The 13,275-nt window shown below is 35.5% G+C and overlaps 1 protein-coding gene across 18 annotated transcripts in view; it reads right to left on the bottom strand.

Annotated features, from left to right (window-relative positions):
* XRCC4 (X-ray repair cross complementing 4) overlaps positions 1-13,234 on the bottom strand; it is a 316,380-nt gene extending 303,146 nt beyond the window's left edge. For all 18 annotated transcript variants that reach the window (XR_006218779.1, XR_001510047.2, XR_006218764.1 and 15 more), the window contains exon 1: positions 13,150-13,234. The gene's annotated coding sequence lies outside the window, so the exon portion shown is untranslated. The remainder of the gene's footprint in view (positions 1-13,149) is intronic.
* Between the last annotated feature and the right edge of the window lie 41 nt (positions 13,235-13,275).

Below are 13,275 nucleotides of genomic sequence, written 5' to 3'. Positions count from 1 at the left end.
AGCACCAAGGAAATATTAGTAAAATAGAACACTGTACAATAGTTAACCAAGCATCAAACAGTAAATCACAGTTCTATTCAATATTGGTTTATAATTTTTACAGATAAAACAGAAGCCCGTAAGTGCCAAACGAGTTGCCCAAGTTGTGTGCTGAAAAAAAAAAATTATGCTCACCAATATGAAGAGTAAAGACTTTTCTTACTAATCCCACTTTCATTTCTAATGATTAGAGGTTCTTTTTCTATGAATTCAAAAACCATTCTTCTGCTAATTTACTCTAGAATCTTGCCCAAATTGACCTCAAACTTACCAAACTGTGGTATGACACATATTTGATTCAAAGCAAATAACTATATTCCTTCTAATACTGGAATATCCCTTGACCATGTACACTTCATTAAGAGAGGCTGAAAGGGGCACTTTGGTGGCTCAGTCGGGTAAGCATCTGACTTCGGCTCAGGTCATGATCTCATACACAGTTCATGAGTTCAAGCCCCACACTGGGCTTGGTGCTGACAGCTCAGACTATGGAGTCTGCTTCAGACTCTGTGTCTCCCTCTCTCCCTTCCCCTCCCCCACTCGCACTTGGTCTCTCACTCTCTCAAAAATAAACATTGAAAAAATTTTATAAAAAAAAGAGAGATACTTAAGCTGTAGAAACCAACATCCAAAACAAAAACTACGCTAAAAATTACAAATATACAAAGAAAAAAACATTACAAAAAGAAAAAAAAAAAAAAAACATTACAAAAAGTCAAAACCAGGAACAAAGCACACAAATTGCCAAAGATGAAAAACTAGAATTATTCTTTAATCACAAAGCATGAATCTCTTGCTAGATGATCCTTAAAAAGCTAAAAAGAATTCTTGGGGTGGCTGGGTGGCTCAGTCGGTTGAGCATCCAACAGCTCAGGTCATGATCTTGCGGTCTGTGAGTTCGAGCCCCGCATCAGGCTCTGTGCTGTCAGCTCAGAGCCTGAAGCTGCTTCAGATTCTGTGTCTCCCTCTCTCTCTGTCCCTCCCCCGCTCATGCTCTATATCTCTCTGTGTCAAAAATAAATAAACATTAAAAAAAAATTTTGTTAATAAAAAAAAAGCTAAAAAGAATTCTTTAATCTTTTATTCAGGGAGAAGGGTACAAAATTTCTTCCATTTTTATGAACAAAAAGTATATAACATGCTGTAAAAATCCAAAGTAAATTGTTAACTGACACTTTGACAACTGATTAGTAAGTTTTAACAAGAGCAAAATCTTAAAGCAGTTTTAATTCACCTTCTCAATTTAAAACTACTATATTCTTGGGGCGCCTGGGTGGCTCAGTCGTTTGAGCGTCAGACTTCGGCTCAGGTCATGATCTTACGGTTTGTGAGTTCAAGCCCTACATCGAGCTCTTTGCTGACAGCTCAGAGCCTGGAGCGTGCTTTGGATTCTGTGTGTGTGTGTCTCTCTCTCTGCCCCTCCCCTACTTGTACTGTCTCTCCCTCTCAAAAATAAACATTAACATTTTTTTAAATTTTTTTAATTAAAAAAACTATTACATTCTCATAAAGCATATTGCATATTATTTTTCTCAATTAACAATTGAATATGAAAATACCAACAACTGAAATATGAAGAAACACCCGTTGTCAGCTCTTCACACAATTGAATATGAAAATAAAAACAACTCACTTTGTCAGCTCTTCACAAAAACAATTTTACTACAAATCTCTATCTTCTGGGAGTGGAGGAGATGCTTACTTATAGAATGCTAGAGCTATTCTATCTCACAGTAAAAAGCATAAGGAAGCAGGGCAATTTCCAGAATAAAAGAAAGAGTATCTAAAATTAAGAATGTAAGATACCTCTAAATTGATAAATTAACAATAATTCTAACTGCTACCTAAAGTGTACTCAGAGGAATGTTTATTCTTCTTCCCAGTAAGAGACAAAGTTTTAAAATAACCATACTTGAAGCCACATCAATTAAGCATGTTTGTGTTAAAAATATACAAATCTGTAGACTTGACTATAACATAATCACTGAAAAAATATAATTCTTTTTAAATATTTCATTTAGTCAAAAATTTTCCTACATTGAGGTTTTTTGTTTTGTTTTGTTTTTTGGGGTTTTTTTGTTTGTTTTGTTTTGTTTTTTGCCTAGATGTGCTTACTTCTGAAATGCTTTATTCATTTGGGAATATTTTCTTTTAAATCAATTAGTCAAAACCACTTACCATGCAGCTAATTACCCACATGCTCTGTAATCCTTAAATTTGAAAATTACTGGAAAATGCATATTGCTGTTTTTCTATGCCATTCATTGAAAAAGACACATAGCTAAAAGCCTTACATAATTCTCATAGGCCTCAAATCCACAACTTTGGTTGGGGGAGGGTAACAGAAACTACTTATGAAGGCCACTTTTTGCCTCTAGAATTTATATACAAACACACAGATACACAAACTGACACTGATTATTTCATCTTAAATAAGCCTCAAGAACATGGCTATTGTTAGCAATTAATGTAACTTTGTGAAAAACAAAACTCAGCACTTAGAATTGCTGATAAAAGGCAACTGGTTTCACTGGTATTTTTACCCTGGGGGGCCAAAAGACAAATTAGTTATTGGCACAAAGTAGTCTAAAATTGATTATTTCAGATACTTCATCTTACCTTCACAATGATATCCAGGGCTTTAACCTCAATAATGTTAAAAAGACATTTAGGGATCAGATTTGTTTTAACATCTTTGAATTATTCATGTTTCAAATATTTTCCAATGTCTGGTCAACTCTAGGTTTTTATAGCTAAAACTAAATCAAATTATTTTAAAGATTCCATTATTTTATTGTACTCAGATTTGAAACTGTGGACGCTGTGAGTCACGTTTAAGCACTTACATATTAGCGCAAGTCAGTATCCTGTAAATACTTTGTAGTGAGTGCCTCAGTAGCCTCAGATGTCTTCTATCAACCGAGTTTTAATTTCCTGATAATATACTATTTGAACCACTTTTGAAAGAAATTCATTCTTTACTTACTGAGGTCACCCCCTCATTAAATATCAAATACAAAAGATCTAAAAACCAACCACAAAGCAGAAGAAAGGATGATTTGCCATGTCTTTTAAGATTCCTAAGGGCAAACCAATGATGTCTTTGCTTTCGCCAGCCCTATAAATGGGAATACTCAACCATAGTTTTTCTGCCCCAAGAATACTTCAAGAAAGGGGTGGAATCCTCTTCAGAGGGACTGATTGATTAGGGCCATAAGAAAGCCTATGTTTTGTTTTCTAAGGGCACTAAAGGTCGCACTGGTATCAGCACCTCTCCCAGCCAGAGCCAAGGATCTAAGACATGCCTGCAGGTGGAAACAGTTGGGTCCCACCCCAATTTGTACATCAGTAGCTTTATTGAGAGCTCAGAACAGTTGAGAATTGAGAAGCTTATCTTTAGTACTTTGTGTCTCTGATACTTGGCTTCCTTCTTAGGAGAGAAATAAGTTGTTGGCTGGTATGCAGTTGATGTGATCTACACTCTGAACAAATACCATTCACAGTTGCCTCTGAATAAACAAGACGCTTTTTAAATTAGTTTACAAAGAATTTTGTATGCCCTTTTGGATGCTGATAAGAAGCAGTGCAGAAGCCAACTCTCTTAGGTCAGCTCAAGTTAGTGACAACACTGTATCATTGATAACACCATTTTGAACTTGAGCTTCTTTTATTTTCCTTTATAGTTAAATTACAGCTTCTTTTCAAGCTGCTTGGGCTGCAGGTGTTCAAACTTCTGCAGCTATGCCAGATCAGAAGAGACTAAATGCATGTTTCTAATGAAGCAATTAACTTAAGTGCCCCCTTGTTGAGAAAAGTAGGCTGATACCTAAAGTGAGTTCAGAATAAAGATTAGCACACAGCACATTGCCACTAAGAGTCTGTAATTAGATTCCTGATCATGTTATTTTGTTTAACCTTATTTTTTTCTTAAGGAGGAAAAGAAAAAAAAATGTAAATTGTAAACCAAAAGCATGGTAATAATTTTTTTTTTTAAGTTCTATCATATTATAAAAATTCAAGGACAGGACCAAATATATTACTCAATAAAAAGGAAAGAAAGGTTTATGTCACAAACACTGGGCTATTTACTTTTAATAAGACAAACGTCACACAATTCAGGAAAACTAAATGCAAAGAAGATGACTATTTTCCCATTTGTTTAGTATTTTTTTTAAAAGCATTGATTATCCATACTAATCTTAACAGAATTCCCAATTGAAGATTTTTTTTAATTAATAATTCATTCCTAGAATTTTCATTATTTTTTTCCTATAATTTTAATTAATAGCATGCCAGCACCTACCTAAAGGGTAAATTCAGTTTTTTTTAAATCAATTTACCTTTAAATTTCCAAAGCAATTAAAAATATTAAGCTAACTTTCTATAGAAGAAATCGTTTCTTGAAACAATGTTTTCACGTTCCAGTTACCTAAACTTTAATGATAAAAAACATAATATTATTCAATATTTTTCTAATCATGTCAATATTATCCCCATTCTAGTAATTTAGGAATGAAAGTAAAGTGACCAGTGGTCCAGGTTTGTCTGAGATTTTCCTGGTTTCAACACGGAAAGTCCATGTGCAGTAACCCTCCTAACCCCAGGCAAATTAGGATGGACGGTTCCCCAAGGTAAGAGTAAAATATAGCTAAGACTGTTGGCATAATCTTGTTCAAAAACTTGTAAAATACAGCTAAGTTCAAGTTACACAATAATAGTCTGATGCTTCAGAAATAAAGCATTAGAACTATAAAATAACTCTAAAAATTAAGGCATCTTTGCCATGGTCATAGTCCATTCTCAATTACCTCTCTCTTATAACTGTGGAATGCCAGCTGCTGCCATTCCAAATATCGTATTACTGCTCATTTCCTCTGCTTATCTTTTACAAACACCATTAATAATCATTAGTTTCAGTGATTCATTTAAAGTTCACTTCCTCTCCTTTTTTCTTTACCCAATGAACTAAGTATTTAAAAGCAATAAAAGTCCTGAATAAATTTCCCACATAAAATCTAACACCTCGATCCGAAATGCCCTGAAAATTGGACCCACGGTTCCAGAACTTCCTTTATCTTCATCAAAGGGACACTCTTAATTACAAATAAACTTGGCAGAAAGGACGAGAGTATACTTATCATTTTGGAAACTTTCTAAACTTTCACAAGAACACTTCAGTCCTAATTGCAGAGTTTCATGTGAGAATGACACTTAACAGAACTGAAGAGATAAGATAATACCTGAAATACAGCATTAGCTAAACAACAGTCATTTTTTCATTAAGAACTTAGTAATTATGATTCCTTAAGCCTTGAAATTCTGACACCTCTCTTGTATTTTAATTTCAGAAGAGAGTGTTCCTATGAAATACCATCAGTTAAGCATATATACAGTCTATCCTACTTGAAAAATGTGCTGCTCAGAAATGAAATCAAATTAAACACACTTTCTGGAAAAAAATTGGACTTGCACTGTCCTTTTTCCCCCATTCACAAACCCACCATTTACTTACAGCTGTACCCATTTATCTGCCTACTTCCAATGGCAACCAGACCATGAATAATAAGATTGGGGTACAAATCAGAGTTAAACCTGAAAAAAAGATCCCTACAACATATCCTCAACTGGTGACACTACCTAATTCAGCCATACACAACTATTCAGGAACTATATGAAATTGCCAGTATTTAACAATTTTTAACTACAGAAAAAAAAAAAAAGACTTCACATGGTTCAAATGATAGTAAGTTATAAACAACCCATTCCTAATTGGATGAATAATTACATATTTATTTTCAAGATAAAAACAAAAGAGCAAAAGATGAACAAGCTGATAATTGTTGTGCTAGGTGATGGGTACACAGGGATCTATTACTCTCTCAAAATTATTCTCTCAAAATTTTTAAATTTTTTCACAGTAAAAAGAAGACGGTTCAGTAAGTATTATTTGACCATCACGTTGATTATGTTGTGAAAGAGTACTTTTGTAAAAAGAGAAAACATCATCTATTAGAAAGATATTCTTAAATATACAACTTAAATATGTAATTTAACACTTCAAAACTTAGGACCCTATTTAAGAAGCAGTGAACTCAGTGTTGACTCTTTAGTAACAGTCTTTATGTGATAAGCATTACACCAGAAATACTGGTATGTCATGCACCAATGACTAACTTAGAGATGAGCACATGATTCAAGTCAGGACCACAAAGACCAGTGAAGCTCAATTCCAGGACTTTGGATATACATTCTTCTCTACTGGACTTGATGTTCTAACACTGCAAGCTTGAAGCCGCTGACAACAAAACCAACAGAACAGAAAGTGAAACTGAGGTGTGGGGAGCAGCTCAGATCTGATTCCAGGGGTACCAAAATCTAGGTCTAACTATAGATGGTTCGGGTATGAGGCCAAGAACGTTGTTTTAGGCTTTGGAATCAGTCAGACTTCAGTATGAATCCTCACTGTCATTCCTTGGTTGTGTAGACTTCAGCAAATCATTTAATTCTCTAAACTTCAATTATCTCATACCTCAATTATCTCATACATGCAAAATAGCTGTAAGTCAGCAAACTGTGTATTCCATCAGTGACAGGAGTACCAAACTTTGGGAAACATTAAACTTACAATATTCAACATCAAACAGCAAGTTTTACACTTTCAGCTTAATACGCTTACACTCTCATCACATCTAAAACACATGACATTTTGAAAAGACTGGGCAACTTTGTTATCACTACATGATAAATAATCGGTAACAAATGGTTCAAGAAGACAACTGGTCAAGGAGCCAACTTTGCATAATGGTCGTAATCCTAATGATTCTGGGGGGGGGGGGGAGTATATTCAAAACAAAGGTTCAAGTCTTGGTGACACTGCAAAAATACGTTTTCCAAGTTTTAAAAATCACTAATTAATAAGTCTAATGCTTTCTCCTTAAAACTCAACAGCTTACCTCAAAGTATCTACAAATGATCTCGGCAAGAGGGATCAAAACAATTTAAATTTTAAAATTTATTCTCTTCCATCTTTACTACACTGAAAAGAATAGATTAAAAGCCTTTTATGGACCTCTAAATACAATTTGCTTTTTTATGTTTATAAGATCTTTATAGAAATAAATGTAACTCCTGGCAGAATATATAACCTCAATTATACTTTGCATCCATTCTTCACAATATAAACATAACAGTGTGATGTGGTTAAATGATTCAATTACTATATAAAAGCCATCAATCTCTGTTATAAGAAAAGCAACAAGAGGGTCAGTCTTGATACCCATAGTTAACGCTCTTCTAGGACTGTTTTAGGACTATCATTCAAAGAATGCTCAGTTTAACCTTTTTCTAGACGTCTGCAAAACAGATGGAAGATTGTTTGTATGGTTCCAATGACTTGGAAAGCTTCAAATGTCTCTTTACTTTGCATCAAATGTTCTATTACAGTGATATTCATATGAGAACAGTAGTGAACTATGACATTCAACCAAACATATCAACTTTACTTGCTCTTTATTCTCATTTTTCTTCTGAGACATAGTTGTCAAATAATAACAGAACAAATTTTCTCATCACATTTAAACTTCACAAACTTATGTTTTTTCTATTGCTAAATTCTCAGAGCATAAACTTCCCAAAAGTAATAGCTAAGTCTTGACTTGAGCCAATTTTTATAATAATGTGCAAGATGTGAGGTTGGTTCCCAAACACAGTATTAAGGCAAGAAATTTTGACTCAATTTATAGATGAGTATCATTGCACAACTAATTTATAAAATTATAAATTGCAACCATGCTGTCATTTTTTAAAAACATAAGTTAAGCCCAAATATGAAATTATATCAGTATACTATTTTATATACCTACTATTTATATACCTACTATTTTATATCTACCTACAAATTACCAAAGAATTGTCAATATATTTTTTTTAATTTAACTTTAAGTGCCCCAAAGTTTACACAGATGTTATCCTACTTTCTCTCAGCAGCTGTTCATTGGACATGTCCCTTATTTATTGATATACTGTGTTCAATGCTAGGGTCACATTTCTTAAACAGGAACTTGGCAACTTCCAAACTCTATGGTAAATATTGACATATCTCAGCATGTCAATATTTATACTGTCAGGACTCTGACGAGTCTCCTCAACAATGGGAGCATCTTAATTTCTAAGCAGCAGCTTGCTTCTGTTCCAATTGAGCAAGGTCTTACGTTATTCAATATCATTCTCACTAACTATTTGGATAAAATTATAAGTAAGCTAATAGTATCGTCTAAAATAAAGACCAGATTGAATTCCTTGCTGATTGCAACATTTTGGACACTTACAGCGTTAGTAAAGTTCAAAGAAGGCACAAAATCAGGAATGCCTTCCAAGGAATATTTGTTTTTGATTACTTAATCCCAAGCCTAATCATTATTTTCATCCCCATTAATGGGGCTGAAAGCTGCTGAAGCCTTTTCAGAATTTATAGAGTTAAATTATCTCCTCTTCTGTTAGTACTAAAGGCTAGGCAACATTACAAAAAGATTGGCTTACAGACTGCAACAATGATAATAATATTCAGAGGAGAGTTTAAATTCACAATGCTTACCATAAAAGGTAGTTGGAAGTCTAGCTCATTATCTAAGATTATACAGCATTTTAAATGCAAAATTAATTTACCTAATATGGGGGCCAACTATCAGAAATCACGTTAACAAACTAATCATTTTTAACTCAATCTTAGCAGCAATTTCCATATCAGTGGATGAAAATCTTTGCAATATCTTGAAAATAGCCTGGGATTTCCCAATGGCACACAAGCAAAAGTTTAATTTAAAGCTATTGGCAGTGCAGGCGTCTAGCAAAAGCATGAATGCCTCATGAGCAGTTTTGAATTCTAGCATTCCCCTTTGAGGCAACAAAAATCTCAACAGTGTTATCCCAACAAGAGCCCAGTTTCATCAAAATTAAAAATTGCTGACTATAATAACCCTCTGTTCATCTATTTCAGCCAGTGTCTTAGAAAAAAAGCACAACTCATGTTCTCATCAGCACTGGCAGCTTCACAAATGACAAGAAGCAAATTGCCCAGGACTATAAAATGCATTAACTACCTCCCACCTGTATAAAAAGAACTATTTTTCTATTATTTTAAGGACAGCCACCTTTTCCTAGAAAACACAGTTAGCAAATAGAGTTAAATTTTATGCTCAGAAGATTCGGATTGAAATCACAATTCTACTGCTCCAAAGCTCAGTGACTTTGGTCACTTCATTATTATATTAAAACATTCACTGAATGCTCCCTATGTACCAAGCTTAGATATTCCCAACATGAGTAAGACACATTCCCAACTCTCTAGTGAAATAAAAAAACCCAAAAGGAATTATTTTACAAGTTTGTAAAGTGCAGAGACAGGGTGGTACCTCCTCTCAAGAGTACATGTAAGCCAGCCTGACATTTCAAGGAAGGCTTCCTTGAATTACACCTGATATGAATCTTAAAAACTGAAAAAACAAAAAAGGATAAGAAAAGGCATTCCAAGCACAAGAACTTGCTTGAGCAAAGGCTTGGAGACAAGAAACAACATGATATATGAAAATGATCAACAATTCAGTGTTTCATGATGACTACAAATCAAGGATGACTAAATTCAAATAACCAGTCAAGTCCATTCATTTAACCAAAACATGCACATTTGTATGCATCAGACAGTGTTTTAGAATTTGGCATAAGGAAGCAAAACAGATAACAATTTTTGCCTTTTTAAAACTTACGGTTTAATAGGAGACAAACGATTAAAAACAATAAAAAACACGTAAAATATATAGCATGGTGATAAGCTATAGCAAAAGGAGAGGATAAAACAAGAGAAAACTGGGAGTATAGAGGCCGGTAGGGGAAAGGGGGATAGTTACAAAGCCTCAATTTTAAAGGTTTTATTTTCATTATTATTTTTTTTTTTTAATTTGAGAGAGAGAATGCGAGCATAAGCAGGAGAGAGGGGTACAGGAGCAGAAGGAGAGAAAGAGAATCCTAAACTGACTACACGCTCAGCACAGAGCCCAACATGGAGCTCAACCCCAAGACCTGGGATTATGACCTGATCCGAAATCAAGAGTAAGATGTTCAACCAAATGAGCCACCCAGGAGCCCCCGCTTTTTTTTTAATTTTTTCTTTCTTTTTTTTTTTAATTTTAAGGAGGCAAAGTTGTAATTTTTTAAAGGAAGTTGAGGTAGGCTTTCTTGAAAGGGTGATATTTGAGCACATACATAAAGGAGATGAAAGATTTAGTTGTTTGGATGTTTGGGAAAAAGCATTCCAAGCAGATGAAGCAGTTGGTGGAAAGGCCCTAAGGTAGCCGTGGGCTTGGTATACTGAAGAAACAAGGCAGCCAACATGGCTGAGACAGAGTGAGGCGAGGAGAGAATACCAAGGGTAATGGGAAACCAGATCATGTAGAGTTTTGTAGGCCAATGTCAGGATGTTAGCTTTTACTGTGAATCAAATGAGAAGTCATAAAACGTTTTCAAGCAAAGAAGTAATTTCACATTCCTTCTAATAAACTTTCTATTTTGGAGTAATACTGAATTTACAGAAAAGTTGCAAAATAACACAGAGTACCCATATATACCTGCCCCAGTTTCCTCTAATATTAACATCTTATATTACCATGGTGCATTCATTAAAACAAAGAAACCAACATTGGTGCATCACTACTAACTGAACTCTAGACTATTTGGATTTTACCATTTTTTCCTCTAATATCTTTTACCTGTTCCAGGATCCAATCTAAGATAACACATTGCATTTAGAATCTTACATTTTAATACAATTTCTCACCTATATTTTAAAAGTATCAATCTGGCTATTGCGTGTGAATAGATTGCAAAGAAGCAAGGAATGAAGAAACCAGAGAGACCAGCTAGAACTATTACTGTTAATCCAAGCAACAAATCATAATGACTAATAACAGACATCCAAGGAAGAGATGATCAATGTGCTAACAGCAGAAATAGTGGGAAATGGTTAAATTCTAGATATATTTTATGGAGAGAGTCAACAAAAGACTCACTGATGGATTTGATGGACTAGAAGACAAAGCAGGGTCAAGAACGACTCCAAATACTTAACTTTGAGCAACTGACTGAACAGAGTTGCCATCAACTGAGGTGACAAAGATTGGAACAGGTTTTGGAGGAAAAGGAGTTCAGTTTGTAACATGTAAGTTTGCAATACCTTTAAAGAATCCTGTTATAGACAACAGGATACTTGAGTATGGAGTTCAGAAAGGGGGGGACTAGGAATATGAATTTGGGAGTCTTCAGTATACAGATGGTATTTGAAGTCATTAAGACTTGATGATATCAAAAAAAAAAAAAAAAATGTAGGAAGAGGAAAAGAACAGAACCAAAGACTGAGCCTTAGAACACTTCAACAATATGAGATCAGGCAGAGTAGAAGGAAGACAGAAAGAACAACCAATAAGGTAGAAGACCTTAGAAAGAAAACCTTAAGGTAGAAAACCTTAAGAAAGAAAACCAAAAGAGTGGGATGTCCTGGAAATCAAGTGAAAAAAAATATGTATCATGGAGAAGGAAGTGATTAATTGTGTTAAAGGAGGCTGATAGGCCTAATACAATAAAGACTGGGAATGATCAACACCTGGAGATCACTGGTGACAATAACAAAAGCATTTGGGGGAAGAATGGGAGTAAAAGCTACACTTTTAAAAAGAGGACTTCGGATTTAGAACATAAAGAAGTCTTTGGAGGATTTTTGTTCAGAAGAGAAATAAATAGGGTTAGAAGTGGAGAAAGGTTAAGAGAAACATTTCTTAAAGTAAAGTAAAAGAAATAACATGCAAGTCAAACATGGGTCTTAAACTAAGGGCCATGGGGAAAGAATATAAAAAAGACGGGGGTGGGGGGGGGGAAGGACAAAAATAAACAGAACACAAAGAACCTTAATCTTAAATTAGGGAGGCTATTGAGGGTTAGAGAAAACAAGCAGTTAAGTAAAACCACGGTCTTTTAACATACGCAACTACCAGTGTATTTTAAAAGGAAATCATTAACATCAATACTAGATACAAAATAAAAAGGAGTTGGCCGGGGGGGGGGGGGGGGGGGGGGCAGCCTAGTGGTAAAAAGCAGTACCAATTTAATTCAAAAACCTTTATTGAGTTTCCAAGAACTATGCAACCTGAACACTTCAAAACACCTGTTTCTTTATCTAGACTATGCAAAGACAAAAACGGAGGGATAATAAAGCCTCATCAAATGGGATTATCAAAACTAGAAGAAGCTAGGGGCGCCTGAGTGGCTCAGCGGGTTAAGCGTCCAATTTCGGTTCTGGGTTCAAGGGTTTGAGCCCCGCTTCAGGCTCTGTGCTGGCAGCTCAGAGCCTGGAGCCAGTTTAGGATTCTCTCCCTCTCTCTCTCTGCCCCTCCCCTGCTCATGCTTTCTCTCTCTCAAAAAATAAACATTATTAAAAATTAAAAAAAAAACAAAAACAAAAAACTGAAGAAGCTAAATAATACTACTGATTAAAAGGGAGTACCAAAGAACTACTGAACTCAGGAAAGGGCAGTTCCTTTCCATTTGTTACTACAGAAATTTCTTTCCTGACCCAAAGGGACTAGTACACTTCAGTCCCAGATGAAACCCATGGACAGTTTACAAAGAGCTGGGAATTGGGAGAGGGAGAGAGAGAGAGAGAAAGAGAGAGAGAGAGAGACGCTGCCAGCGTTAGAAAAGCGTCCAACAGCCTACTTAACACAACACTCCAGATTCAAGTGTTTTCCTAATCCCACAACCAATACAAGGCTTTTCCAAGGCGCTCTTAATTCTAAACCCCTGAGGTGCAAAGGAAGAAACTGAAAAGAGGGCGTGGCAGATGCACGCCCTGTGCCCAAGTTTAGGGAACCCAGGCGTCCCCCAAGAGTCCGTAAACCGAAGTCTCAGGAGCATACAGTGAGAGGGATCCGAGCTGGGAAAAATCCAAACACCAAGTTCTACAGGGAAATAAAAGACAACTAAAAATAAAAAAGAAAGCGAAACAAAAAAAGGACAGGACTACAGATTACTATTATTTAATACGCAGCCCCCACTTCCGGACACTACCTCTCATTCGCTCCACTTCCGGTCTCCTCCAAAAGGCCCGCTCCTACAGACTGACGACCCGCAGCCAATGAGAGTGTCGTCCACTTCCGCAGAAGCGCATGACGTCTCTTAACTCCTGCCTTTTCC

This window comes from Panthera tigris, chromosome A1 (genome assembly GCF_018350195.1).
Source record: "Panthera tigris isolate Pti1 chromosome A1, P.tigris_Pti1_mat1.1, whole genome shotgun sequence".
Classification (NCBI taxonomy): domain Eukaryota; kingdom Metazoa; phylum Chordata; class Mammalia; order Carnivora; family Felidae; genus Panthera; species Panthera tigris.
This window is presented reverse-complemented; position numbering and strand designations above follow the sequence as displayed.